Here is a 27,488-nt window from a genome sequence, read left to right on the forward strand (position 1 = left end):
AAACACGTAACCTCAAAGGTAACCAAATATCCAGATCGTGAGGGCTAGCATCGCACACCCCAAACCCACCTATTCATGAGCTTAACAAAAAGCTTCTTTAGGATACACTGTAAGGCCATTGAGAGGGAGAAAAGTCGCCTCTCACAAGCCCAGGCCAGCCCGCAGGGCCCGCCCTCCTAGCGTGCACTCACACACACACACACACACACACACACACACAGCCGCTTACAAGGAGGCTCTGAGTTTTTAAAAGTAAACTCCACGGTTTCCGTTCTTGCCCTGGATTCAACTTTTGAAAAAAGGAACCGTTTTCCCGTTCTCCCTCCAAATTCCCCCTCTCTCTGGTCCTCCCTGTGCCTCACTCCTGCTCTCCCTCTCTAACCCTGCCCCTGCCCTGCACCCCCCCGCCCCCCCCCCCAGTTGCTCCTCCCCTACAATGTTGACTCCATTTCCAACCACGCCGAGGGGCCCAGGCCTCCTCTCAGGGATGGGGGTGTCCTATCTGGTCTGGGGGAAGAAAAGCAGCCGGGGGAGATGCCACAACCCCCTTCCACTCCATAGAACAGAGCTTTCTCGAGGAAGGAGGGCAGGACTGATGCTCCCATCAAGGTCCCCAGCTTGGCCAAGAGGCCCACCTGGTGACAGCAGAAGAGGAGGGCTCCTATTTAAAGATGTTCTCCCTCCCATAGGGGTGCCTGGGTGGCTCAGTGGGTTGGATGTTTGACTCTTGATTTCAGCTCAGGTCATGATCTCGGGGTCCTGGAATCAAGCCCCGAGAGAGGCTCCACGCCCAGCAGAGTCTGCTTGTCCCTCTCCCTCGGCTTCTCCCCTGCTCACTCACACACACGTGAGCACGTTCTCTCGCTCTTTAAAAATAAATAAATAAAATCTTAAAAAAAGATGTATCCACCCATAGACTCCCTTTCCCGGTGGGGGGGGGGGCATTGGCCCTGTCACGCCTCCTGCTCCACTCGCAAGCAGGACTCATTGCTTCCTCTCTGTCTGCGTCTGGGTCCTCTTCCTTGAACTTGCCTTTCACTACTACCCGCCCCCCGACTTCTACCCCCTGCTGCTCCCACTCCCGAGACGTTTACAGGTCCAGTCCAGGTGTTAGCATAGGGACAGCAAGGAGGCCCCAGCACCTGTCAGCTGGAACCACGAGGCAGGAATTTCTCAGAGACAAAAACATTATCAGGATCGGTGTCTTTCAAACTTTTTTGACTGCAACCCGCAGTAAGAAATTCATCCTATAAACATCAAATTTGTATATATTGTGTATATATCTATGTATTATAATCACATAGACACTTATTTAGGATTGCCAAATATAAAACAGAAATAGAAGTTTCTGGAAACAATACTTACTTTTATTACATGGGAGACACTATGAAATTACTCTTTCCTATGTCATTCCACCCCCCTAAATCAGTTTTACAACCTGCAGATGGAGATACTCAGTGCTAGATGTGTCCGCTGGAGCAGGGACAAAGAGCGAGGCTCCAAGCAGGGGCCCATGGGCCTCCCCTGGCTCAGCTGAGGCCCTCCTCGGGCCCAACAAGAAGGGGCTTGGAAGGGACTGGGTTCTAGGAGCCAGCATGAAAAAGATCCACATGAAAAGTTAGGACAAATAGTCTTTTACTACTACAGAATATTCTCAATTAATACTCTTCTGAACTTACAGTTTGTGACCCCAAGGGGGCCTAGAAGCCGCTAGACGAGAGGAATTAAGGTTTCTGGTGCCTGCTGAGAGCCAGACAAGGCCCTCTTCAAAATCATGCCGCGAGTAAGTGGCTGAGTTGGGATTCAAACCCAGGTCTGCCCTGCTGGGCAGGCTCCCCCCCACCCCTGCGGCTCTCCCCCACCATCCCAGGAGTCAGGGCTCTCTTGGAGCTCCCTCTCCAACTGGGGAGTTGGACATCTGTTCTGGGCATGTGGGGATGGAGGACCCCCCCCCCCCCATTCAGCGTGCAGGGGTGCGGCTGCCTGGATGGGGAGCAGGGGCAAAGCCTGTGTGTGGGAGTGAGAAGGGGCCTGGAGTCAGGTGTGGCTCCAACAGCACACAGTTCCGCCACTCAAGTCACAGAGACTCTACCTGAAGATACGTAATAATATTTCTATTATCTCCCCCTCTGGATTCTTTACTCCCATAAATTTTTTAAAGATTTTATTTGTTTTTATTTGACAGAGAGAGAGAGACAGTGAGAGAGGGAACAAAAGCAGGGGGAGTGGGTGAGGGAGAAGCAGGCTTTCCACCAAGTAGGGAGCCAGATGCAGGGCTACGATCCCAGGACCCTGAGATCATGACCTGAGCTGAAGGCAGATGCTTAACAACTGAGCCACCCAGGCGCCCCTCTTTATTCCTATATTGAAAGAAGGGCTTTCAAATTATAAAGACTCCCAATTTAAGTAAGATTTTCCTAGAAAATTCTAGGAAAAGAAAAATATCTACTTAGAATTAAAATTAGTGATAATAATAATAAATGGTATCAGTTCTGGAGTACTTGCTTGCATAACCACAGCAACTGTTTTATGGCCAGCAATGGCCAGACCAGCAATGGCCAGCACTGGGCACAGAGTTACTAGGTGGCGCTCAGTAGTTACCGGAGAATGAATGAAGGGACCCAGGGACACGCTGGAAATTGCACATACATGCATCTCATTTAAACCCAATTTGATGTAACCCGAAAAATTCCAGCATTTCCCTGAGAGACATTTTCTTTCTTTTCATAATTCCTTCTTCCAAAACTTTTGAAATTGGAGGGATCCTTGCTTCTGGGTGTAGAGACACCTCCTCCTTCAGGTTTTCTCCCTGATTGCCCTTCTATTCTTGGGCAGTCTCTTCCAGGTTCAGTGATGGCCAGGCCAGCGCTCCTAGACTGATCCCAAGCCCCCCCTAACCCGCTCTGCCCAGGGGTACAGACGATCTTCCCCTTGGCAACCCAGAGGCAAGGAAGGAACTAGGACTGGAGCCCAGACTTCTGGATTCTTAAATCAGGGCAAGCAACCGACTAGAGCCTCAGAAAATCCTGATTCTAGTCCTGCCCTTCCCCTAAGTCAGGTGTGACCTTTAGAAAGTCATCACACCTTTCCGGATTCACTTTCTTTTGAATATCTTTCCAAGGTCCAGGGTTCCCCCAAACTGACAGATACCCACCCACCGCAGTGTCCGGGACCTGAAACACCTCGCTAACCCATTCAGCTCTCCATCCTACTTCCTTTTCTCCTGGCAGCCCACTCCTGACAGAATTGGAATGTACACACCAAGCAAAATGCTGGGACCTGGGGATCCTTAGCGGTGAGACCCTACAAGAATCCTACCAGAGCCCTGCTCACGACTGCAAGGAGCAGAATGATGGAAAAGTTTGGGTTGGAGTCTTCCAACAGGAGACAAGCCCCTCCCACCGTCACCCCACAGTTTGCTCTGGCTTGGAATGCAGATTCGGTAAAGGACAACCATCCACCCAAACCCCGGGGTTTGAAAGACTCCACCGTGGTGGGCTTCCACTGCAGAGGAACCCAGAGAAGGCAAAGCTGTCCCTGGTCATGTGTCCTCATTTCCCCTCCTCTTCCTTGAGAGATGCCTCTACCTAGTGGCCCGGTCCGAGTTTGTCTCCCTCGCTGGCAGCTCAGTGGCCCTGGGTTCTGCCAGTTCCCCTCTTTCCCCAGCTTTCCCCCGTCCCTGAGCTCCTGGAGTAGGCCAAGTGGCCAAGGAAGTGGGAGCAGCGGGTTCTCTCAGCCCCTGCTTGGGCACCTGCCTTGTACCCGACACACTGCCCATGCCCAGCCACCCTGCCCAAGGGCCTCATCCTTCCCACGGACAGTCCAGGCCAAGGCTCGGAACCATGAAGCAACTCCTCCAGCTCAAGGGTAGCCCAGGGGATCTGAACCCACATTTCCCCGACTCCAAAGCCGCTCGTCTGTCCACCGAAGCGCGTTCCAGACTCTAGGACTTGCAAACACATGGGAGTCGGGAGTAAAAGCTCCCCTGTTCTCTGTTCCTTAATTTCGGGGGACCAGCAGACAACAGCCCCTCGTCACGTGTTCCTTCGCCCCATGCACGCTGCGTCCGCAACAGCACGAAAGTTTGCTCAACTCCGCGGGCGGACGCGGCGGTCGGGAAGCCGCAGCGCACGCCTCCCCCCGCAGGGGACACTGAGGCAGCGCAGCCCCCGCGCGCGGAGTGGCCAGCGGCCGGGGGACCCCGGGAGAGCCTCTCCCCGGAGGGAAGGGGACAGTTACCTTGAAGAGTTGGACGCCCTTCGTAAGAACTTCGGTGCCACACAGCTGGCGGGGCGGCCGGGGTCTCGCGGGGCCGGGAGGCCCGGGGCTGGCGGCGCCGCGGGGGAGACGCTCTGCGCGCGCGCCGCGCACCCCTCCTGCCGCGGGCGTCCTGTCCGCAGGTCCCCTCAGGCGGCGGCCGCGGCGGCAGCGGCTGGGTTGCGGAGTCCCGGCTGGCCGAGGCAAGGGCCACTGCAAGGTGCCCGGAGCCCCTGGCGCCCGCGTCAGATGCCGGCCGGCGAGCGCGCGGAAGGAGAGAGAGACCTGGAGCGGCGCGGGCGCGTCCTCAGCTCTGCGAGCCCCCTCTCGAGCGGCGGGGAGGTAGGTGGGCGGGCGGGCGGGCGGGCATGGCGCGTGGTGACACATACATAGGGGCGGGCGGGGGAGGGGAGGGCGGTGGCGGGGGGGGGGGGGGCGGGGGGGGGAACCCCCCCCCCCGGGGGGCCCGGGGGGGGGCCGGGGGGGGGGGGGGGGGGCGGAGGCGTCCGGAGCGCGCTGGACCCCGGCTCCGGACCGGCGCGCCGCGGGGGAAGCCGCCCGGGGCGCAGGGCGCGAGAGGAGCCGGCAGCCCCTGGGCCCGCGGGAGGCAGCGGCGCGGGAAGGGCTGCAATGCGGTCGGCGGCTCCGCAGTCCGAGGGGCCCCGGAGGGCTGCGCCGGCACCCGCGCGGGGACCCGCGCCTGCATCCGCGCCGGCACCCGCGCCCGTGCCCGCACCCGCGCCTGCGGTGGCCGGACGGGGCTCCCCGGCGACCCGCGCTGGGTGTGCGGCCGACGCCCGGCGGGAAGCGAGAGGGCACGGCGCGCCCCCTGCTCCCGGGCCACGGTTTGGAAGGACCCTCGGGAGGAACTGGCTGAAAGTTTTTGGGGATGGGGTGCGCCGGGATGGCAGGGAAGACGGGGAGAGAGGAGGTTTTAGGGGACCGCGGGGAGGCGTGCTGGGGACGGGGAGCCAGTCTCAGGGCAAAAGGCTGAGTGAGGGTCTCTTCAAAGTCCCGGAGAGGCCAAGGACATCTCTCGAACGAAGCAGGAATTCTCCAGGACTTCTGGAGCTCCAGAGACCACCCTCTTTAATAATATTTTTCCCAGCCGAAAGAATAAGAGAACCAAAAGCGTTTGAACACCTTCCGTGAGCTGGTTGCTTAACATACATTAATATCTCACTTAATTTCCCCAAAAGCCCAATGAGGTAAATATTAGGATTCCCCCACACACCCCAAAGATGTGAAAACGGAGGCTCAGAGAGTGAGGGTGTTACCTATTTAAGGCGGAGTCTGAATTCAAGCCCAAAGTCATGCTTTCTCTGCTACACAGGCTGCTGGTTTAGCTACAGCAGTTCTGGGGGGACCCGGGCTGGTTGGTGGTCTTCAGAGTCCTTATGGAGGAAGGCGGTCGGGCTTGATGCTAAGATTTAGTGGCCCAGGTCGGTGTGGTAGAAGCGGCTTGACCCCCTCACTGGGCATGGACTGAATGAGAAAGAGCAAGAAGCCGGGTCTCTGTGGGCTGTCCATTACAGAGATAATAGACTAAGCTTTTTCTTGATTAAAAGGCATGGAAGTGCCTCCGGTTCCCAGAGGTGATAACTCTGGAATTGTGTGGGTGTTTTGCTGGCCATCTCTGCTAGGGGGCAGGACTGGCCCTGGCCCAGCACCTTCTCCTGCCGGTTGTCTGCACTGGGCATTGAAGCCTGGGGAGGGCATAGTTCCCACTCCACCCGTTGGTGCCCAGGAGCTGTGGCTGAGGTGTTCCACTGGTGGGCAGTTCTTGGCTTCACTGTTGTTCTACCTGAATCTTTTGGTTCCTCCTGGTCAGGTCTCCAAGTTACGGAGCACCTTGGGCCCTTCTGACATGATGGTGACCAGAGAGCCCCTCAGGGGGAAACAGTATTTTGTCCCTCAGACAAGGAAGTGGGATGAAATCTTACTAGTTACTGGCCCCCAGTGCCTGGATCAGGGGAAATGACTCTTCTAGAAAAAATTCCTTAGAATTCCAACAGGAGTCGTGGTACTCATGCCGGTATTTACTTGATGCTCTAGGTGAGAACACATCACACCCTCATCCGTAAGACAGGGTCATATCTGATTTACATCCCAGGACGTGTGGGGTTAGCGAAGGACCATTCAATTCCAGGACGAATATTAGTAATTAATCTTTGTAGTGAAGGAAACAAATGCTTATTAATCACCTAGTTTTGTAATGAGGCTAAGAAACATACAATGGGCATTTTTACACACCAGACACTGTTCAATACAACAGCCTTGCAGGTGGAACATTGTTCCCATTTTACACACGAAGAAACTGAGACTCACAGGCCCCAGGTAGTGAATGAGTGCGGGTTGGCATGATGTCACACTACTGCGCCTTCAGGCTGCAGCAAACCCAGGATGATTAGGAAGTGGACAACGTAAAGACCACATTCAGGAGATCAAAGGATGTTAGTCCGAAAGCCCTTGGTGGCGTATGGACCCTCCCCTGTTCAGGGCTCTTCCTTGTGTAGTAACTTCTGATGCTCGTCATCCCTCCGCTGCTCAAATACTTAATGCCTTTTCCAGGCTGCCTGACCCTTTCTGTTGTCACAGGCGACCTTGAACCTCTCGCTGCTTCCAGTGTGGTCTATAGACTAGCAGTGTCAGCTGGGCGCTCGCTCACAGTGCAAAATCTCAGGCCTACTGCAGACCTTCTGACTCAGAAGCTGTGTTTTAATAAGATTCCCCTTATTATCATATGCCTTCTGAAGTTTAAGAACCCCTGTGTTGGCCTCATTCAGCAGGTGCCACTCATCCAGTCAGGAAATCACAGAATAAGGGTCTCAGAGCTGGGAAAGGGTCTTTAGCGAACTTTGAGGACCCCGTCCTCCCTGACTGGGATATACGCTCTGTGTGAACATGCCCGTGGATTTGACTCCCTTCTGAGTCGGCCTCCTATTTTCACGTGGTTCTAATACTTAGGCAGCTCTCAGATGTTGTAGAAGTGCTTACTGGTTCCCATACTACGGATTCAGCAGTGAACAGAACAGGCCCATTTCTACATCCTGGCCTTGTCCCCCAGACCTCCTTCCACATGGCAGATGTTTTTGCATTTAAGATCAGGGATTGCCTTGCTCTCGCCCTCCCCCTTTTCTCCTTTAGGAACCGGGAATCTCCACTTCACTATGTTCTTCCTCATCTTTCTCCATCAGTGGAAGCTACTTGCTCCTATCAATCTTCCCCTAGTGTGTCTGGACTGCCTTGTCCCGTGTAGAGTGATTCAGACCGAAACACAGTCCTATTAGGGTACTCAGCCCAGGGCAGGAGCTCACCTCCTTCAATGAGGTACTATGCTTCTGTTAATGCAGCCTTCCTTTATGTGCTTTTCTGCAGCCTCATCATGGCTCATTCTGAGTCTGTAGCCAATTCAGATCTCCTTTCCACAAGTACTGAAGGGGCCCAGTGTCTTCTAATGCAAGTGTCGGACTTTACTCTATCATTCTTGGCAGCGGACTTTCTGTAAAGCTGACCAATGTCCCACTTTCGTGTCTTCACTTATCCTGGGGCTGAGTTCTAGAGCAGGACACGATGTCATGGCTCCATATTCCAATGACAATGGCTGTGTCATGCATTACCCCAAGCCTTAGTGGCTTCAAGCGATGAGTCTTTTAATATCGTTCATGGGTTCTGTGGGTCAGGAATTTGGGAGAAGCATGGCCAGTCATTCTGCCTTAGGTTATCTCATGGGGTTGCAGTCAGGTGTCAGCTGAAGGCTTGACTGGGGCTTAGACGATATGGATCTAAGATGGCCGGTGGGTCGGTGTCGGCTGCTGGCCAGTGGCCTCAGCTCCTGTCCATCTCACCTGCCAGGGGAGTCACCTCATGACATGGATGGCAGCTGGCTTCTGCCACAGCAAGTGATCCAGGGGCTGAGTGGGAGCTGCAGTGCTCTGATGTCCTAGCTTTGGAAGGCACACACTGTCACATCTGCCAGATTCTCTTGGTCACATGGGACCAGGGGATGGGGATTGCTGGGAAGCATCTTGGAGGTTGGCTTCCAAGTGCCATTCAAGTGGCTCTTAGAGGATGGCCAGTCCCCCAGTTCACCTAACTGTAGCACCACAAGTGCATGTTTCTGTCCCTTAGTGGGGCACCGTGTACGAATCTTGCTGAGTCCCAATTTGCAGATTTCCTCTGAGGCATCCTTTGGATACGCCTGTACAAGCAAGCAGCATATCCTACTCTCTGGGACAACACATCTGTCCCAGTTTTTGCAGGACAGTCTTCAGCATCCCATTCTTCCTGGTACAGTCAAAGATTGTTGCTTTGCTGAGCTGTGTCACACTTCTGGTTGATCTTGAAACTTGAGGACAGTCAAAAAGCATCAGATCATTTTCATGAAAGGGCTTCCTGTCTCTCTCAAGCAACAAAACAGAGTGGAAGAGGAGGTCCCCTGTGTCTTCAGGAGCCTTGGAGGTGAATCCCGGTTCTGGCAAAAGAAGGTGGGCAAGTTTCTTAACCTCTCTGGGTCTCGGTTTTCTCATCTGTGAAACGGGATTGTATGGAACTGTAGAATGAGAATAAGGGATGTCAGTCAGTGCCTAGCGAGTGATCTGGCTCAAGATGGTAAATTTTCGGGGCACCTGGGTGGCTCAGTGGGTTAAAGCCTCTGCCTTCGGCTCAGGTCATGATCCCAGGGTCCTGGGATCGAGCCCCGCATCGGGCTGTCCGCTCCGCGGAGAGCCTGCTTCCTCCTCTCTCTCTTTCTGCCTGCCTCTCTGCCTACTTGTGATCTCTGTCTGTCAAATAAATAAATAAAATCTTAAAAAAAAAAAAAAAAAAGATGGTAAATTTTCTTCCCTTTCCTCCGCACTACAATCTGATGTTTCCAAGCAAGTATGGGCTGCTCTCTGGGTTCATAAAGGAAGCTGGAAAACTCGCCTCCTCGGAGCGTGGCAATAATAAATACTATATGTCATGTGTGTAGAAAGGTTGTGATCCTTCCTGGAAGCCAAAGGCCATAGAAGTATGATATGGAAAAGTGTTCTTATTGCCAAACCGAGAGGGGGAGTGGTCTTCTGAGAATTAGTGGAACATTTGTTTTATTACTTAAACTGTTTTATTACTTAAACGCTGTGTAAGTGATAAACTCAGAGGGAAATGTTCTAATAATTAAGAACATGGGGTAAGTTAATGAAACACTTACGAATCCCCACAGGTCTGTGTGGAATAATGACGTACAGTGACGGGAAAGTGCTGTGTCACCTAAGACATAGAAATTGGGGGCATGTTTAAGGAAACTCTCATTTCTTGAAGAATTTATAGCAGTTTCTATTTTCAGTAAAACCCCTGCCATTTATAACAGAGGAAATTATGGCAAGCATTTTACTCGTGACTCACTAGTGTTTTTATCATTGAGAAGACGCAGGGAATGACACGGGAGCGGGAGGTATGACCATGTTACTGTAAAGGATCAACACCGTCATCATCATCATCACCACCATCATCATCAAAAACAGTATTTTTTTTAAAGATTTTATTTATTTATTTGACAGAGAGAGATCACAAGTAGGCAGAGAGGCAGGCAGAGAGAGAGAGAGGAGGAAGCAGGCTCCCTGCTGAGCAGAGAGCCGAATGTGGGACTCGATTCCAGGATCCTGAGATCATGACCTGAGCTGAAGGCAGCAGCTTAACCCACTGAGCCACCCAGGCGCCCCCGAAAACAGTATTTTCCAAGCAGGTCTGGGGTAAGAAGAGAGTAGAAGGATCCTTCCCCTGGCAGCTTCAGCCCCCAAGTCCCCTGGGAACTTGCCCACTTTCTCTGTCCCCAACCCTGAATCCTAAGGGACTGCCTCCCACACCTGCCATGGCTTTTCCCTACTCTTTCCCTTATTCCTGCCATTGGAATGTTTTAGGAACTGACGGCCAGCCCATGTCACATTGGGCTTGATGATTTTATTTTCGTTCAGTGATAAACATTGGGTCAGTCTGAAAATTTTTGTCCCAGATGTTTTGCACATTCCAGCAGGGATATAAAATGCGTACTTTCTCGATGTGCAACTATGGTAGCCCGCACGCACTGAAGATGAAATGTGAGAAGTACAGAGAGCACCTCCGTAGCTCGAAGATCGTCTGTTAAAACACGGGCATGGCTTCTCCCCATAACACTTGGCCCTTATTTGATACGAAAGCCCTGGGGAACGGTTATCTTGACACTTTAGCTGTTGCTATTGATCTGTTTGGTTTCTTAATGTGTATTCCTTTAAGGCGAGAACATACAGAATGTGTAAGGGGGGAAAAGCAGCATTTAGTTAGGTAATCTCTTATTCTTAGGACATTGACGTGTTGGCATTCAGTCTTGAAACAGTCATTAAAAAACAAGAATTATCAAAATGCTGGAGGGTGCTTGGTCTAGTCTCAAAATCTTAAGTTCAAAAAAATGAAATGTCATTTCCTTTGTGGGCTAGCACAGCCTCGCCTGCCTGCCTGCCTTCTTGCCTTCCCTTTCTTCCTCCTTCCCTCCTTTCCTTCCTTCCTGCCTCTCCTCCTCTTTCTTTGTTATTGTGGTAAAACATACATTACACAGAGTTGATCATTTTAACCATTTGAAGCGTCCAGCTCAGTGGCATTAAGTACATTCACAGTGTTCTACAAACATCACCACCCTTGGTCTCCAGAGCCTTCTCATCTCCCCAGACTGAACCTCCGTACCCATGAAACGTTAAGTCCCCGGCCCCCTGTCCCCTGAGCCTCTGGCAGCCACCACTCGACTCTGCCTCTATGAATCTAACTACTCTAGGTGCTTCGTATACGTGGGAACATGCAGTATTTATGTTCTGGATTGACTGGTATATTCACTCCCATGATGTCTTCATACAAGTGGTAACACTTCCCTTTATTGTAGAGCAACACGTATTGAGCTCTTACTATGTGCCAGGCCCTGTGCGGGGGTGCTTCATTAAAATTCACAAACACTTTGTGAAGTCTCATGAACTCCGTCCATTTCACTGATGAATAAACTGAGGGCAGGGAGGCTTGGCAAGCTGCCTTAGTTCATGTAGTTGCTGAAGAGAACAAGACATCTCAGCCAGGCCACCTGGCTTCAGAGCCCTCAGACTTAAAACAAAAAACGTTTAATAGTAACTGTTTACTGAGCACCTACTGTGTGCCGGATACTAAGGTAGGCATTGTACCTACTTTTTTTCCTCCTTCCCTTCCTTTCTTTTGATATGTAATTTACATAGAATAAAGAGCATCTTAAGTGTACAACTCAAGGAATTTTTAGCATATGCCAACACCATTGTACTCACAATACAATCAAGATACAGAAATTTCCAGCTCCCTAGAAATTTCCCTGGTGCTCCTTCTAAATGGTACACCCCAGGGAGACCACTTTCTGACCTTACTGACAGATCAGTTTTGTCTATTCTTAAACTTGATAGAAATGTTATTATCCTATGAATACACTGTTGTCTCTGGCTTCTTCTGTTCAAGTTGGAGGCAACCTGGAGAGCATATGCCTCATCCAAGGGGACAGTCACTACCTTGCTCCAACTAAAGATCACCATTCAGGAATTCAGTTCTTTTTGCTGGATCACATAGTATTGGTATTAGCATTGGTATTAGGATTGACAATGGGGGACGTGGGGGTACTTTTGTTGTTTTCCTTGAGAAGCCAAATTTCTGGATTTTGACACAAGATCAGACAATGACTAATGTAAACATTAAAATATGGTGTGTATCAAAATGTTGAAGGATCAGCAAAAAGCTTCTGTGGGTGGTGGGACCATGCGATGGGGAGGGCAGTGGGAATGCACACGGAGGGACGTTGGAAAGGAAAAATCAGACACTGGATCTCTTGGGAGAGAGAGAGAGAAGCAAGAAAAGCCTCTGACTTTTGAACCCGCCTGCCTGGGAGATGGGGAGTCCATGTGACAGTCACAGGGAGGTCAGGAAGAGGAGTTGGTTTGGGGAGAAAGACAGCAAGTGCTGGGGTAGAGAGTGGTGTGTTCAGAGTTGGAGGGACGTTCAGGGGAAGTGGCCAGCAGGCTGAGAGAATTGTGAGCCTGGGACTTGGGAAAAAGCTCAGCCTGAGGAGAGTCCACGCATGGAAAAGTAGGGAACATTGAATTCTACCCAATGAATACTAAAATCGACTTTAATTGCATACTGTAACCAATTAAGGGAGAGAGGAGCGCAGAAAAGACGGAGGACGAGAGATTGTGGGATAGAAAGGCAAGGAGACCGAGAAAAACAGACAGAGCCCCAGACACGTGGAGAGGGAATGCCAGAGCCCCTGACACACTCGAGGGAAAGTGGTGCCTATAAGGGGGTTCTAGAGAAACAGAAATACAGACAAGGGTCAAGCGATGAAGTTTTGTGAACCGTAGGCAGAGCTAGAATCTAGCTCCATGTCAATTTCATCTTGCGCCTGTTAGGACATTATGACTAATGAATTTTAAAAACTATTGCATTTTTTGTTTGTTTGTTTTCTTTTTTGTTTTTTTGTTTTGTTTTGTTTTTTTTTTTTTTGCAGCTGGGGGCACAAACAAGATTACTGCTTCTTGGCATTTATCCCTACGCACAAATAAATGAGACAAACAGCTCTGATCCTCTTATGCACACTGCCCAGGTCTCATGCACTGGGACCACCTCTGGTTTCAGATCAAGTCAGAAGTCCAGACCCCCCAAAGTACCCCCAGCTTTTCTGGGGATCCCTGGCTTTGTAAGGGCTCTGTCTAGTTTGGGTTAGAAGTTCTCTGCAGAGCTCTGTCAGAGCCAGCTTAATCTCTGAAGGATGAAGAAGAGAAAAAAGGGTGAACTTCATTCGGCTTGTGTGTGTGTGGGGGGGGGTGTCATTTTATTGTTATTTCTGTCTTCCCATTTTCCACATGTTGATGAATTAGGGCCACTGAGTCCCAGTGTCGTGCCTCCAGAGTAAAGCATTCAATCAGGTCTTAAGCTGTGTGTTTGTCAAAAGAGAGAAAGAAAGAAAGAAAGAAAGAGAGAGAAAAGAAAAAGCAGCTATACAGCTACCAAAGGGACACTTACGATTTAACCAGGAAACAGGAAATTGACAAATTAGAGCGATTTCAAGCCTTGACACATAGGAATATATGAATCAATACTGAGTAGAACTCACTGATGAAGACGAGGTAGAGGATAGATTCTGAGTGGGGTTAACCAGGGAAGGGTAAGAGGGCCAGGAAAGGCTATGAATTAATTAGGGGGGCAAATAAACAGAAATTGCCCTGGAGAGGGTGGAAGGGCTTCCCCCAAGACCTTCAGCTTGAAAATCGGTTGTTCCCTGTGCCCAGGTGAGCTGAGTCCCTCTGTCTGCCCACATCTCACACCCATGTGTTTCTCTCCCCACCCCTGGCCCCTCTGCACGCCTTGGTTGGAAATGTGGCTTTTCCAGAGTCAAAAGCCAGAACACAAGGCACCTATTCACCCTGCTGGGTTTGAAATTCTCCTCCGAAATTCCTTTAACTGCAAACACCTTCTCCCGAGTACACTGTGCATCTTTTCAAATTTCAGACATAAACAGCGGCACGGCCCCACCTGGCAACCCCCTCTTACTCCCCTGATAAAAATAGAAAGGGCCGAGGTGGGGAAAGTCGTGGGCACAGTGGGGGTTTTGTGGATCAGCTGTTTGCATGGGTGTTCCTGACCCTTTCTGCCTATTTCGGGGAGGGGTGTCTCTCAGGGGAGCTTCAAACTGGATTCTCGGGGGACTTGTCATCCCTGGCAACTTGGTCCCCTCCATTCTGGGCTCGAGACACATCTCTGTGGTTGTGTATTTAACTGTGTGTCCCAGGGAGAAACACGTTGACTTGAGGTTATTGGCGTGGTTGTGGGGGATGGAAAAAGTGGTGGGGAAGAAGTGCGGGGAGGCAGTTCATTTCCAGAAGCCACTGGCCTGAAAACCAGCACGAGACACCCAGTTGTACATGGCGGAGCCCTGGGTGTGGTGGGAGTTTAGATCAAGACAGGCATCATGACCCCAGGAGCAAGTGAAGGGCTTTGGGGGGTAGCAAGGTGTTCCTTGTGCAGTTGGCCCCTGCCCTATGCGACGGGGGTGAATTGGCCAGTTCCCTGGGGGCGGGGGTTGCTTAGGTGACCTTCTCTAGTTCTAGCTGCATCATCTACCAATGACGTGTCCACGAGCTTCAAGCCCCTCCGCTGTACAAGAAGAGCTGCAGTATCTCCCAGAGAAAGAGGAAGGATCCTGGGATCCTGCTGCTTCTCTGCCCATAACCGTTATGTCCAGTGGCTTCTGGTGGGTCCGGGCGCCATGGCCAGGAAAGCCTGAATGACCTGGGTCTTTCTCTCCCACATCACCCCCTCACCCCCACGGGTCTCCTTACTTCCTGGCCCCGTCTCCTCTCTGGATTGTACTGTCAGTATCAGCGAGCCCCCTATTGACCGCCCCGGCTTCGCTGCTTCCCTCGGGCCCTCCCTTATTAGCCCAGATCATGGCTTGCTGGCGTGTGCTTTGATCTGGTGTTGCCTTGCGAGGTGTCTGCTAGCCTCTCTTACCGGACTGTGAGCCTTGCGAGGGTGGAGACACACATCCCTGGCTCCGGCCACAGTGTGGGGCGTGTGCGGCTTCTCGGTCAATATTTGTGGAATGAACGAATAGGTCTATTCTGTTCTCTGTATCTCCTGTGTCTGCCTCATTTAGATACTGTATAAGGGAGTCATGGCAACTCCTGGGCATGGAGCGCTCTGTGTTAGACATTGTTCTGAGCACTTTCTGTCGACTCATTTAGTAGTCAGAAATATTCCTGTTTTACGAAAGGAAAGGGAAAAGGAAAAGGAAAGGAAAGAAAGTCAGAAAATGAAAAAGAAGAAACAGGCCCAGAGAGGTCAAGCACCATGCCCCAAATCACACAGCTAGTGAATGGTAGAGCAGACTAGATGCCAGAGGGTGACGTTTCCGAGCCTCTGCCTCTAACCTCTCACCATCCTGCTTGAATGAAGGAGCGAGTAAAGAACTAGCTCATTGCTGAGGTTCATACACATTCATTTATTCCCTACCTCCTCTGCTAGATGAAAAGGGTAAAACTGGATTTTATAAGACAGTAAAGACGCAGAGTCAGGGGCATAATCAGGAATACGAATCGGGGTGGGTAGGGTGAGGCCCCAGTCCTGACCAGGCAGCCTCTCTCAGTCAGGAGGCCTTCCCCGGGATGGTGGGTTGGAGCTATTTAAATGATGAGAGAAAAAGGCGTGACAGGCCAAGCCAAGGCCTGAGGCTTGAGCTGGCAAGGGTTGGAAGCAAAGCCATGAGACTAGAAGCTGCATCTCCCATGGGAGATGGTCTTAGTCATCAGACTCTGCAACGGATGGGAGAACAGAAGTACCACGAGGCCTCCCTGGGATGTGAGGCTGAAAGTGGTGCCCAGTGCGGTCGTCAGGGTGGGACCCCAGGTAGTAGCGCTCTTTGGCCAAAAAGAAGTCAGGGAGTAGGAAAAGTCTGTTTGGTCAAGGTTGGAGCTTTGGAGTCTCACCCCAGACGTCACGTTTGCACATCACGGTTCAGTTTCTGGCGTTTGGCTGAGGCCCTGAGCTTTGCCACCTGCAGCCGCCCAACCCCGACCCTAACCCTGCACTGGAATCCACCAGATCCTGAAACACTCACATCTTGGCTGCTGATAAAAGATCCCTTCAGAATCTTCAGGCTGGACAACTCCGGCATCCTTGCCCTTGCATTGTGTTAGGGCTGAGCTGGTGGCCTGGACCCAAAGTTCAAAGTGGGTGATGAGGAATCAAGGCTGTGTGGGTCACTGGGAGTGAGGGATATTGATTGTGAGCAGTGCAGTTGGCCTTTGACCCCATTCAGTATGTATGTGTCAGTCAGTATGGTCTGGGTTATGCTGCAGTAACAACACTCACCCCCTCCGCCCCCCAAATCTCAGTGACTTGAAATAACAAAGCTGCAATTCTCACCCACGCTCATATCCACCACCTGGTCATCTTTGTCCTCCCTCCAGGACAAGCCGGCGGAGCAGCCAGCATCTGGAGCTGGTTGCCATGGCAGAGGCGAGAGAGAGCTCTGGAGCATCACGTATTAGCAACTGAGTGCTCTAACCCAGAGTTGACACGTGTCGCTTCTGTTTACAATTCACTGGCTAGAACTACCCATGTGACCCCATCCAACTGAAGTGGGAGGGGGCGTATAATCCTATGTGTCAGGAGGATGAAAGGCTGGTCTATTGTGAACAGCAATATTAGTATCCCCAGCCAGTCTCTCAGTGATAAAGGTTTGGGTTCCACTGGGCTATTTTAGTCCCTGGGATCCCCTCCTTAGGGGTTGGATGCTTCCCAGGGCAGCTGGGGAGGGTAATGATGCACTGGGGGTCCCGACTGGGTATACCCATTGCCAGAACAATCCGTCAAATGTCGATGGAGGTCTTGGACATTGGGTGGAACCCCATTTGGTGTCCACTTTGCCCAAGGTCTAGGCCTACTCTTCTAGAAAGAGAGGAGGGCAGCTTCGTCCCTACATCCTCACCAGGGTTTTCAGGATGCAAAGCTCCCACTTAAGACATGTTCTGGGTCCACATCTCTGATCCAAGGTGGTGGGTTCATGGTGCTTGCCTGGGTGAAGCCTCCTCTTGTGAGCTCCCCAGAAGGCCCCATGGCTTCACTCTTTGTCTCCTGGGATCTGCTCTTAGAGGCCACAGAGCTCGTGGAGGCATCACTGGAGTTGGCCGTGGCCCCACAGGCTACACACTTTCTATCGTGGGACCCCTGCTCACTCCATAAAGATGGTACAAGCAGAGAATGGAGCATCTCATGTGGTCAGAGCAAGGATGCAGGGAGGCATGCCCAGAGCCACCAGGTTCAGATTTTCCACTTGTGTCTTGGACCTGGCTCAGGGAAGCCTGCCCTTACTCACTTAGCAAAGCAGGAAGGATAGGGGAGAAGCTTCCTGGCTTATTGGGAGATGGGGACAATATAGGCTGAGACGTTCTAAGCTGCTTTCCTTAGGTAAGCACGCAGGATCAAATCTGGAGATTGAGCTGAGACTGGGGTCTGAGACACTTGAAATTGCTTATTTTGGGGTCCAGAGAGGCCCTGAGGCCTTGGTGCAAGTCCATTCCTGAGAGCCTAGGAGTTGAGGGATGGAGGCCTAGAAAGGGTCAAGGATCAGGGCGTGAAGGTAGGGATCAAAAGCCAGGTCATAGGAGAAGAGCTCACCATCCATGGAGACCCTCTGCTATGTAGGTCAGGGACCATAGGAAATCAAGTAAAGGCTCCGTGAGAAACCAGAGTTTGAGCAGGTACAGCAAGTGACCAAGGAGTCAGGTCAAAGAGGTAGAGCCCTTGGAATGTGAAGGTTTGAACCTGGAACCTGGGGTAGAACAGTCAAGAGAAGGGACAAGCAGGCTGGTTCTCCACAGCAGGGGCCTCCCCAGGATGCCTTCTCGAAGGCCACGACTTGTTGCTGGGGATCTGTTGATGAAGAATCCAGAGAAGGGGTTGGCATGACTGGCACATGACCGAGCTTGGGCAAAAGATAGGAGGCAGAACAGAATGTCTGGAAAGGTCATCGTGAGCAAGCCTGGCATGCAGGGTGGGGAGGGTGGCACAGAGGACCCAGAGTGCACTCAGGGGACACGAGCAGGAAGACCCTGGCATTAATATTTCTATATGTCAAAATCCTGTCCCTTGTCAGGGCCAAGCTCACAAGTTACCCTGTGCATGGAGTTTTATCTTGGTCTGGAATCAAAATTCATCTTCTTTGGTGATTCTGGGGCTACGATTTTTGTCATACCTGCTTGTGCTGGAGTTAGTTATGGGTGTCTGTCCCAACACCTTGATCTCACTGTGGACAGGACTTCACCGCAGGGCATCCCCAGCTCAATGCCTGGATATCAGGTATCTGAGTAGTCATAGGGGAGACAGCAGGATGATGTAGGTCCTTTCCCTGACTTCCAGAGTGCTGTTTGCCCATTGGGAAACCCACCGGGGTTCCGGGTCACCAGTCTTCTAGGCACCTGGTCTGTTGGTTTCAAAGGCACCCCAAGCTTGCCAAATGTGACTAGCCAAGATTGGCCCCCCAAGTCTATACTTTTCTGCTTTCTTTTATAAAATTCATTTTGCTGAGGCAAATTCACGTATCATGAAATGTAACCATTGATGACTCAAGTGTGATGAGTCTTGATAAATGGACACAGCCATGTCACAACCATCTCCATTATGGCGTGTAGTATTTCCTTCACACTAGAATGTCCCTTTAGGCCCCTCTGCAGCCAATTCATCACTCCCCTTGGCTCCAGACAACCATTTCTTTTCGTTACTATGGATTATTCCTTCTAGAATTTCATATAGATGGAATCATTCCATGTGGTAGACTGAACGGTGCCCCAAAGATAGGGCGTCCTAATCCCTGTGACCTGTAAATGTTACCTTATTTGGAAAAAGTGTCTTTGCCGATGGGGTTCAGTTGAGGACTTTGAGATGAGATAATTCTGGATTATCTACATGAGCCCTAAATGCCATCACAAGTGTCCTTATAAGAGAGAAATAGAGGGAGACCCAACACCACACCCACACAGGGAAAAGGGGGTGTAAGATGGGCTCAGAGATGGGAGTGAGGTGACCATAAGCCAAGAAATAGTAGCAGTTACCAGAAGCTGAAAGAGGCAAGGAATGGATCCTCCCCTGGAGCCTGCGGAGGGCAACCCTGCTGGGGACACCTTGACTTTGGAATTCTGGTACCCAGAACTCTGAGAGAATAAATTTCTGTTGTTGTTGTTGTTCTTGTTTAAAGATTTTATTTATTTATTTTACAGAGAGAGAGAGCATACACAAGCAGGGGGAGTGGGAGAGGGAGAAACAGGCTTCCTGCTAAGCAGGGAGCCCAATGCAGGGCTCTACCCCAAGCTTGATCCCGGGACTCCTAGGATCATGACCTGAGCCCAAGGCAGATGTCTAATGACTCAGGCGCCCCTAAATTTCTGTTGTTTTAACCAAGGTTGTGATTACTTGTTACAGCAGCCCTAGGAAACGATTGCTGTGGTGTTTAATTGTCTTTGCCTGATTTCTTTTGCTCAGCCTGATTTTAATCTTCCTTCGTGTTGTTTGTATCCGTAGTTCATGTTTTTATATCACTGAGGCTTAGTTCAATGTATAGATGTATGATATTTATTTCTACATTTCAGCTACTGATGAGAATTTAATTGTCCCTGGATTCAGGCTACTATGAGGAAAGCTATTATGAATAACTTTGTATGCATATGCAATACATTTTATTTCTTTTGGATAAATATCAAGGAGTGGAATTGTTGAATTATATGTGTATGTTCCATTTAATAAGAAATTCTGGAATACTTTTCCAAAGTGGTTGTCCTGTTTTGACTTCCCAAGAGCAATGTATGAGAGTTCCAGTTGCTTCACATCCTCACCAACACTTGATTCTGTCAGCTTTTTATTTATTATATATAATACATTTATAATGTGCATATATAAAAAATAGAAATATACAATTCCACTTTAATTGAAAGATATGGTATATAATAGATTTATATAGACAGTGGACTTTTGAACAATGCTGGGGTTAGGGGCGCTGACCACCATCCCTTCTGTGTGGTTGAAAATTTACATATAATTTTGACTCTCCAGAAACTTTACTAATAGCTCGCTCTTTTTTTTTTTTTTTTAAAGATTTTATTTATTTGTTTGACAGACAGAGATTACACGTAGGTAGAGAGGCAGGCAGAGAGAGAGGGGGAAGCAGGCTCCCCGCTGAGTGGGGAGCCTGATGCAGGGCTCGATCCCAGGACCCTGAGATCATGACCCAGGCCGAAAGCAGAGGCTTTAACCCACTGAGCCATCCGGGTGCCCCACTAATCGTCCACTCTTGACTGAAAGCCTTATCCATAGCACAAACAGTCAATTAACACTTATTTTGTATGAGTATTACATGCTATATTCTTAGAGTAAGCTAGAGAAAGAAAACAGTATTAAGAAAAATCATAAGAAAAAGAAAATATAGTACTGTACTGTATTTATTGAAAAAAGTCCATGTGTAAGTGGAAGCACATAGTTCAAATCTGTGTTGTATGTATATAAATGTACACACACACACACACACACAGAGTCCTTGAAAAGATATTTATATATAAAGAAATGTTCTTAAGAAAAATGTTCTTTTTTTCCCCCAAAGGAAAGGTTAAAAAGTTCATGATAGTTGATGCACAAAGAGGATACTGTAATATTAGTGAAAGATCAGAAGATACAAGTGGTTTGATTTTTAGAAATATCTAAATATGAGCCACATGACAGTGTGCAGTGTGTTTAGTCAAATGTATGGTTTGTAGACTTAAGGAAATCTTCCATCTTCATTTTCTTGACTTTTAAGTGTTAAAAACCAAATTAAGCCTTTGAATGTTCTTTCACAATTCCTGCCAAGGGTGTCTTGTCATTTAAAAAATGTGGACTGTTTCTCAGATTTGCACACCAGCTTTGCACAGATGGGTTGCTGGTCTCTGTCATTCCAATTATATTTTATTTTATTTTAAAGATTTATTTATTTGAGAGAGAGCATGCGCTGTGGTGGGGGGTGTGTGCAGGGAAGGGCAGAGAGAGTCTCCAGAAGATTCTGTGTTGAGCACAGAGCCCCACAGAGCCTGCCATGGGGCTCGATCTCATGGCCCTGAGATCATGACCTGGGCCAAGACCAAGAGCCGGACGCCCAACTGACTGCACCACCCAGGCTTTCCATCTGTCATTCTGATTTTAGAGTGTGTACATTGTCAGTCTTCTAAACTTGTGTTATTTAAGTGAATCAATGGAGGTACCTCACTGTAGCTTTAATTTTGCATTAATGTCTACCACCTGAGCATTTTTGGGTGGGTTTATTGGTTATCTGTGTATCCTCTTTTTGAGAAGGCTATTCAAATCTTTTGCCCACCATGTGTGTTGGGGGATTGCTAAATTTCTTTCTGAGTTTTTATGTATTCTGGATACGAGTCCTTTGTTTAATTATTGCAAACATTCTCCTCCCGGTCTGTGGCTTTCCCTTTCGTTTCTTTACCAGTGAATTTCAAAGAGCTGAAATCTTTAATTTTGAGAAGGTCCAGTTTTCCAATTGTTCCCTCTTTATATGTACTGTTCTTTGTGTCCTACCTAAGAAATCTCTGCTTATCAAGGTCACAAAACTGGTTCTCCTGTTTTTCTCTAGAAATTCTATCATTTTAATGTTTTATACTGAGGCCTGGAATACATCTTGAGCTGTTTTGTATGTGTGGTATGAGATAAGAGTTAAGGTTATTTATTTATTTTTTTCTTACCAATATTCAGCTTTCTAGCCCCATTTGTTGAAAAGATTAATTTTCCTCGTTGAATTACCTTGGCATCTCTGTTGGAAATCAACATGCAGGTTGTTTATCCACTGACCGGTGGTTGAATCATGTTTCTAGACGCTGCTGGGTGATGTTACTTTTTAGATTTCCTTTTCCAGATGGTTTGTGGCTCAAATCTGCATATTTACTGAGCACCCCTGGTGATTCTTATGCCACTACTGTAAGAGACCCTTCTCTTGTAGGGCAGTGGTTCTGAATTAGGAATACGAATGCTGGAGCTCCATCTTTAAAGGTCCTGATTTGGGGCACCTGGGTGGCTCAGTGGGTTAAAGCCTCTGCCTTCGGCTCGGGTCCTGATCGCAGGGTCCTGGGATCGAGCCCCACATCAGGCTCTCTACTCAGCAGGGAGCCTGCTTCCCCCTCTCTCCCTGCCTGCCTCTCTGCCTCCTTGTGATCTCTGTTTGTCAAATAAATAAAATATTTTAAAAATAATAAATAAATAAAGGTCCTGATTTAGGAGATATGGAATTAGGCCCCAGAAAAAAAGCTCGACGAGGAGCTAAGAGCTATGGACTCTTGGTCTGAGAACAGTGGTACATTCTGTCTTTTTCATTCATGTGTCCATTAGCCGTAGCACGAATGACCCTTCTACTAGGCTCGGAGGGAACCAGGTTTGGTAAAGGCAGTGATGGGCTCAGGCCTGTGCAGCCCCATGTGTGGGATGCAGATGGAGGACAACAGAACCCTGTGGGAAGAGTGGGTGAATCTGGTGGTCTGGGGGCCCCTGGGAGTGCTGCAGTTTGGGGGCCCCGGGGGGCGCCTCTCTTTGTCCTCCAAGGACACCCTGAGGTCTGGCTACATCTTCATGCTGGTTAACGTCCAAACATGAGGCTCCTCCTTGGGGTTAAGACTGCAGGTTACGTTCCTTACGGGGACTTTCTGGCTTTGTCTTCGGATGGCCACATCATGCTGTCTCCAAACGGTGTCCCTAGTGGAAAGTTTTGGTCTCTGGAGGCGCAGAGAGGAGGCAGCTCTGTTGGCTCCGGTGGCGTTCTGTGACCGCTGAGCTGTCCGCATAACTTGGTCTCATTCCACCCCACCCTGTTTGTTTGCCGTCTGGGTTATTCTCCTAGTAGAATGGACCATCCTTCGGGTCCAGATTCACGCCACACCTGAAGCCATTTGGCCTTCCCTGTCCTCCCCACCTGATCAGTGCTTCTGGGAACATGAGCCTGCTTGCTCTCAGGGTGCGAATCCAGCCGAACAGGCAGGGTACTCAGGCCCCAGGGCCATTCTTCAAGCTCAGTTCTGCTTGATTTTCTTCCTGGCCCGGGCCAGAGCCTCACAGTTCTGGGAGGAGAGGGGAGGCTATTAGTGATTCTCTAGAATGGTCCAGAAACCCCTGCAGCACCCTGTGGCCCTTGATAGATTTGCCTCTCTGGACAAAACATGCCACTTTCTGTTGCATTTCTGGTTAAAATGTTAGCGATACTAGCGATCTTTAAATTTCTACTCCAGGCTAGACTGATACTCCTTCAGTGTTTGGTTCTAAGATCACCTTTTGGGTACAAAATATACTTGCTTGGATCAGGGAACAGGGTGCGGAGGGCACATGAGTTGTTTGGCTCTGTGTTTTCGCCTGTCAGCACGCTGCCATGATTTCTTGGGTTGGAGACGACAGGGCAGGCAGGGGTGCTGGCAGTGGCTCAGGAGAGTCTGTTCATTGCCTTCTTTTTAAAAGGAAAATGGGGGGCACCTTGGTGGCTCAGTGGGTTAAGCCTCTGCCTTTGACTCAGGTCATGATCTCAGGGTCCTGGGACCGAGCCCCACATGGGCTCTCTGCTCGGCAGGGAGCCTGCTTCCCCTTCTCTCTCTGCCTGCCTCTCTGCCTACTTGTGATCTCTGTCAAATAAATAAATAAATATCTTTTAAAAAAAAATGGTGGGCACCTGGATGACTTAGTCAGTTAAGCATCTGCCTTCAGCTCAGGTCATGATCTCAGGGTCCTGGGATCGAGCCCCACATTTGGCTCCCTGCTCAGCAGGGGAGTCTGCTTCTCCCACACCCTCTCCCTCTGTCCTGGTTGTGCTCTGTCTCTCTCACAAACAAATAAATAAAATCTTCTAAATAAATAATTGGGGTAAAAAATGCAAAAAATAAAATCAACCTTAAATGGTTGAAATGTTCTCAGAACACAGTTCAGTCATGTTAATTATATTTACGTTGTCATGCAGCCAGTTTCCAGACATTTTTTATGTTGCAAAATTGAAGCTGTATACTTCGTTAGACAACCATTCCCCATCCCCCTCTCCCACAACCCCTGGTAACCACCATTCTGCTTTCTGTTTTCATGAGTTCGAGTCTCTACATACCTCATAGAAGTGAAAGACTACAGTATTTGTCTTTTTGTGACTGGCTTATTTTACTGAACCAGGATTCATCCATGTGGTAGTACGTGACAGGATTTCCTTCCTTTTGAAGGCTGAGTAATATTCAATAGTACGTACCTACCGCATTTTGTTTCTCTGCTCATTCACTGGAGGACATTGGGCTGCTTCTACCTCTTGACTATTGGGAATAATGCTGCTATGAACATGGGTATGCAGATATCTCTTTGAGATCTCACATCTCCTTGTGGTTTAGATTTGCATTTTCCTAATGATCAGTGAGGTTAAGCGTCTTTTCTTATGCTTGTCTGCCATTTGAATATCTTCTTTGAAGAGATGTGTACTTTAATTCTTCACCCATTTTTAACTATTGGGTTATTTGGTTTTGGTAGTTGAATTTTAAGAGTTCTTTTTATATGCTGGAGTTTTTTTTTTTTTTTTAAGATTTTATTAATTTGAGAGAGAGAGAGCATGAGCACATCAAAGGGTGGGGAGGAGGCAGAGGGAGAAGCAGACGCCTCCTTGAGCAGGGAGCCTGACGTGGGGCTTGATCCCAGGCTCTGGGATCATGACCTGAGCTGAAGGCAGATGCTTAACCAACTGAGCCACCCAGGTGCCCCTATATTTTGGATTATTAACCCCTGATCAGTACATTATTTACAAATATTTTCTCCTGTTACCTAGGTCATCTTTTGCTCTGTTTATGGCGCTCTTGGGAACACAGAAATTCTACATTTTGATGTCAACTAACTTGTTTATTTTCACTTTTGTCACCCATGCCTTTGGTGTCATATCCGGGAAATCCTTGCCAAACCCAGCGTCATGGCACTTTTTCTCCTGTGTTTTCTTCTACATGTTTTATAGTTTTTGGTTTCTGATGCATTTTGATATGGCATGGGGTCTGTGTTCATTCTTTTGCACACGGATATCCAGTTTTCCCAATACCATTTTTTAAAGAGACTAACCTTTTCCCATTGAATGATCTTAACACCCTAGTTGAAACTCATTTGACCATCTCTTCAAGGCTTTGTGTCCGGACTCCTAATTCAATTCCATTGGTCTATATGTCTGTCTTTATGACAGCAGCACAGTGTTCTGAATACTGTAGCTTTGCTATTTGTTCCTCCTTGTCCTTTGATAAAACATTTAGTTTTTGTTTTTGTTTGCAGATGTGTGCATGCGTTTGTCTATTAATGCAATTTAAAGATGCAGTTATTCTTGAGGCTTATTATCCTTTTGCCCAATTAGAACCTGTCCTTCTCCATTTTTTTTTCTCTCCTGAGACAACCACTTGAAGTCTTTTATATTTTTCATTTGGAATTTGTCTTCATATACCTAAATAATATGCATATATTATTGCATATTATTCTTGGTTTAAAAATTTTAAGCATCATCTATTGACTTCTTGTGTTGGAAATGAGGATTTCATTTCCTTTCACCACCACCTTCCAGTCTGGGCACACCTTTTGTTCCCTTCGTCGTCCCAATAGAGCTACATCAAAATTTTGGACGAGTCAGTATGCAGCATGGCCATGACTACGGAAAAATTCTTCATAGCTGAGCCATGTGGTATAGTCATATATTTTCTTACAAAACTTCTTGTTTTCTCTAGACTTTGTAGTATTTCTATTCGATTACTATGTTTTCTACATCTGTATCTTAATTTAATAGCAGAAGGTACCTGGGAGCAGCCTTGGTGCAAACCTGCCAAACACAAAGAAGCCTGCAGCTTGGGGACGGGTCATACATCTCTGAACAGAGCATTTCCTTGGCTGGGGAGAAGCCTGTGTCCAGGAAAACCAGTTCAAAAATAATTGCCACTGATGGAGTTCCTTCTACATATGAGGTGTGGGGCTAGGGTGACAGGGACGGATATGACAGTATTCTGCACCCCAGGAACTTGAAATTGAGTGGGAGAGATGAGCTCGTTGAGGCAATCATTCCCATAGGAGGCAAACACTGAAGAGTGGAAAAAGAGAGAAGACTCTGGGAACAGTTATTCCTCCATAGAAGATTCAAGGAGGGCTTGAGTTTAGAGGCAGTGACTTAGAAATTCAGATTTCAATGGGAAGGATGGGTGGTGTGGAGAGAGAGCCATTTAGGTTCAAGGAGAAGGGGAAGCAAAGGACAGAAACAGGAAGGCATTGCATGGGGTTAGGGGAAGGGGAGAGGCTGTGTGGCCATGGTGGGGGGAGCATGGGGCTGTATCCTACACCTGAAGGCTGACATGTATGAGATATCTCCATGAGACCCACAGAGCTCAGTCTGTTACAGTCACTATACTAGTGGTTCCCCAAATGTCATCACCTGAGAAGTTACTAGAAATGCAAATCCGAGAGCCCTGTCCAGACACTGGATCCAAAACTCTGGGAGTTAAGACTATACTTTCAGGGATCATTTCTATAGTTTGTTACCAAAACTCTGGGAGTGGGGCCCAGCTATGTGTGTTTCCACGAGCTCTCCAGATGACTTGGAGGCATGCTAGTATTTTAGAATCACTATACTGCACAATTTGATCCTTAGAACAATGCCATAGCTAGACAGGCTTGAGGGCAAATTATGAGCATCTCTTGCCAGCTCTAGATTTAGTGATGTCCCATGAGTAGCCTGAAGTTGGTCAGAGTAGAAGTAGTAATACCACGGAAATTGACAAATGCTACAAATCAGGATGTCAAGTCCACCCCAAGGGCTAGTTGTTTAACACTCACTGTCACTTGGTTGGTAAGTGGTCAGTGGGACTGGGTCTTGAACACTGACAGCCAGGCTCCCAGGCTTGTCTTAACCACCAAGTTAAACTTATTCCAGAAGTCTGGAAAGACAGGCTGGGGCCACAGCGTGGACATCTTGAAGCACGTGTTAAAAGTTTGGGCTTTAGGTGACACACTTTGGATTTTGCAGTTTTGAGTAGGTGAGTGATACAGTTGTGTGTTGAGTCAGGAGGACAAAATTGTTGGCTGTGGCTTTTCACTTTGCAAATAGGGTGGAAAATGGGATGGCAGGGTGTCGTGAGGAGAGCCAAAATAGTTGCTCTGCACAGAGAAGCGCCTCAACATCCAGTGGGCTGCCCATTCGCAGAAGAGGTCGTGGAGCACTGCAGAGCAGAAGCCACACGCCTCACAAAGCCTCCTTGTCCTTCAGGAGAAAGGTTCCCTGTCTCTCACTCCAACGGTCGGCCACAGGGTGTACTGGGCTCCACGCAGCCACTGCTGGCCAGAGTTGTCCCAGGAGCCCCTGGTCCAGGTCAGGATTCACTTAGCAGCCACAGGAGCAGACCGCTTCGTCAGTCACCCAAATGCATTCCTCCTTCCTCACAGAACTTTGAAGGTTTTCAGGTCCCTTTCCCATGGCAACAGCCATGGGTTTGGGGGGCAGCTGCACCCCCTGCCTTAAATCCCAAAGGGTGAATCCTGATCGGACTTAAGCATCCAGTTTTCTTTTCAGGACATTTAAAAATGGAGGCTCCCTAAAGAGCTTTTGCTTATGTGCCGTATGGATCAATATTATTATATCGGAAGTGAAACTTGACAATTAGAAAATTTTTAAT

At 48.9% G+C, this 27,488-nt stretch overlaps 1 protein-coding gene, 1 long non-coding RNA gene and 1 pseudogene across 2 annotated transcripts in view; 2 read left to right on the forward strand and 1 right to left on the reverse strand.

Annotated features, from left to right (window-relative positions):
* ACAN (aggrecan) overlaps positions 1 to 4,405 on the reverse strand; it is a 59,564-nt gene extending 55,159 nt beyond the window's left edge. Inside the window, 1 exon segment of the mRNA XM_059371604.1 lies at positions 4,240 to 4,405. The gene's annotated coding sequence lies outside the window, so the exon portion shown is untranslated.
* A 6-nt stretch (positions 4,406 to 4,411) lies between these two features.
* The window catches only part of LOC131999058 (uncharacterized), a 101,800-nt gene continuing 78,723 nt past the window's right edge, over positions 4,412 to 27,488 (forward strand). Inside the window, exon 1 of the long non-coding RNA XR_009398997.1 lies at positions 4,412 to 4,599. This is a non-coding gene — a long non-coding RNA (uncharacterized LOC131999058). The remainder of the gene's footprint in view (positions 4,600 to 27,488) is intronic.
* Positions 26,320 to 26,419, forward strand: LOC132000356 (small nucleolar RNA U3; annotated as a pseudogene).

This window comes from Mustela nigripes, chromosome 13, assembly GCF_022355385.1.
Source record: "Mustela nigripes isolate SB6536 chromosome 13, MUSNIG.SB6536, whole genome shotgun sequence".
In the NCBI taxonomy this organism is placed as follows: Eukaryota; Metazoa; Chordata; class Mammalia; order Carnivora; family Mustelidae; genus Mustela; species Mustela nigripes.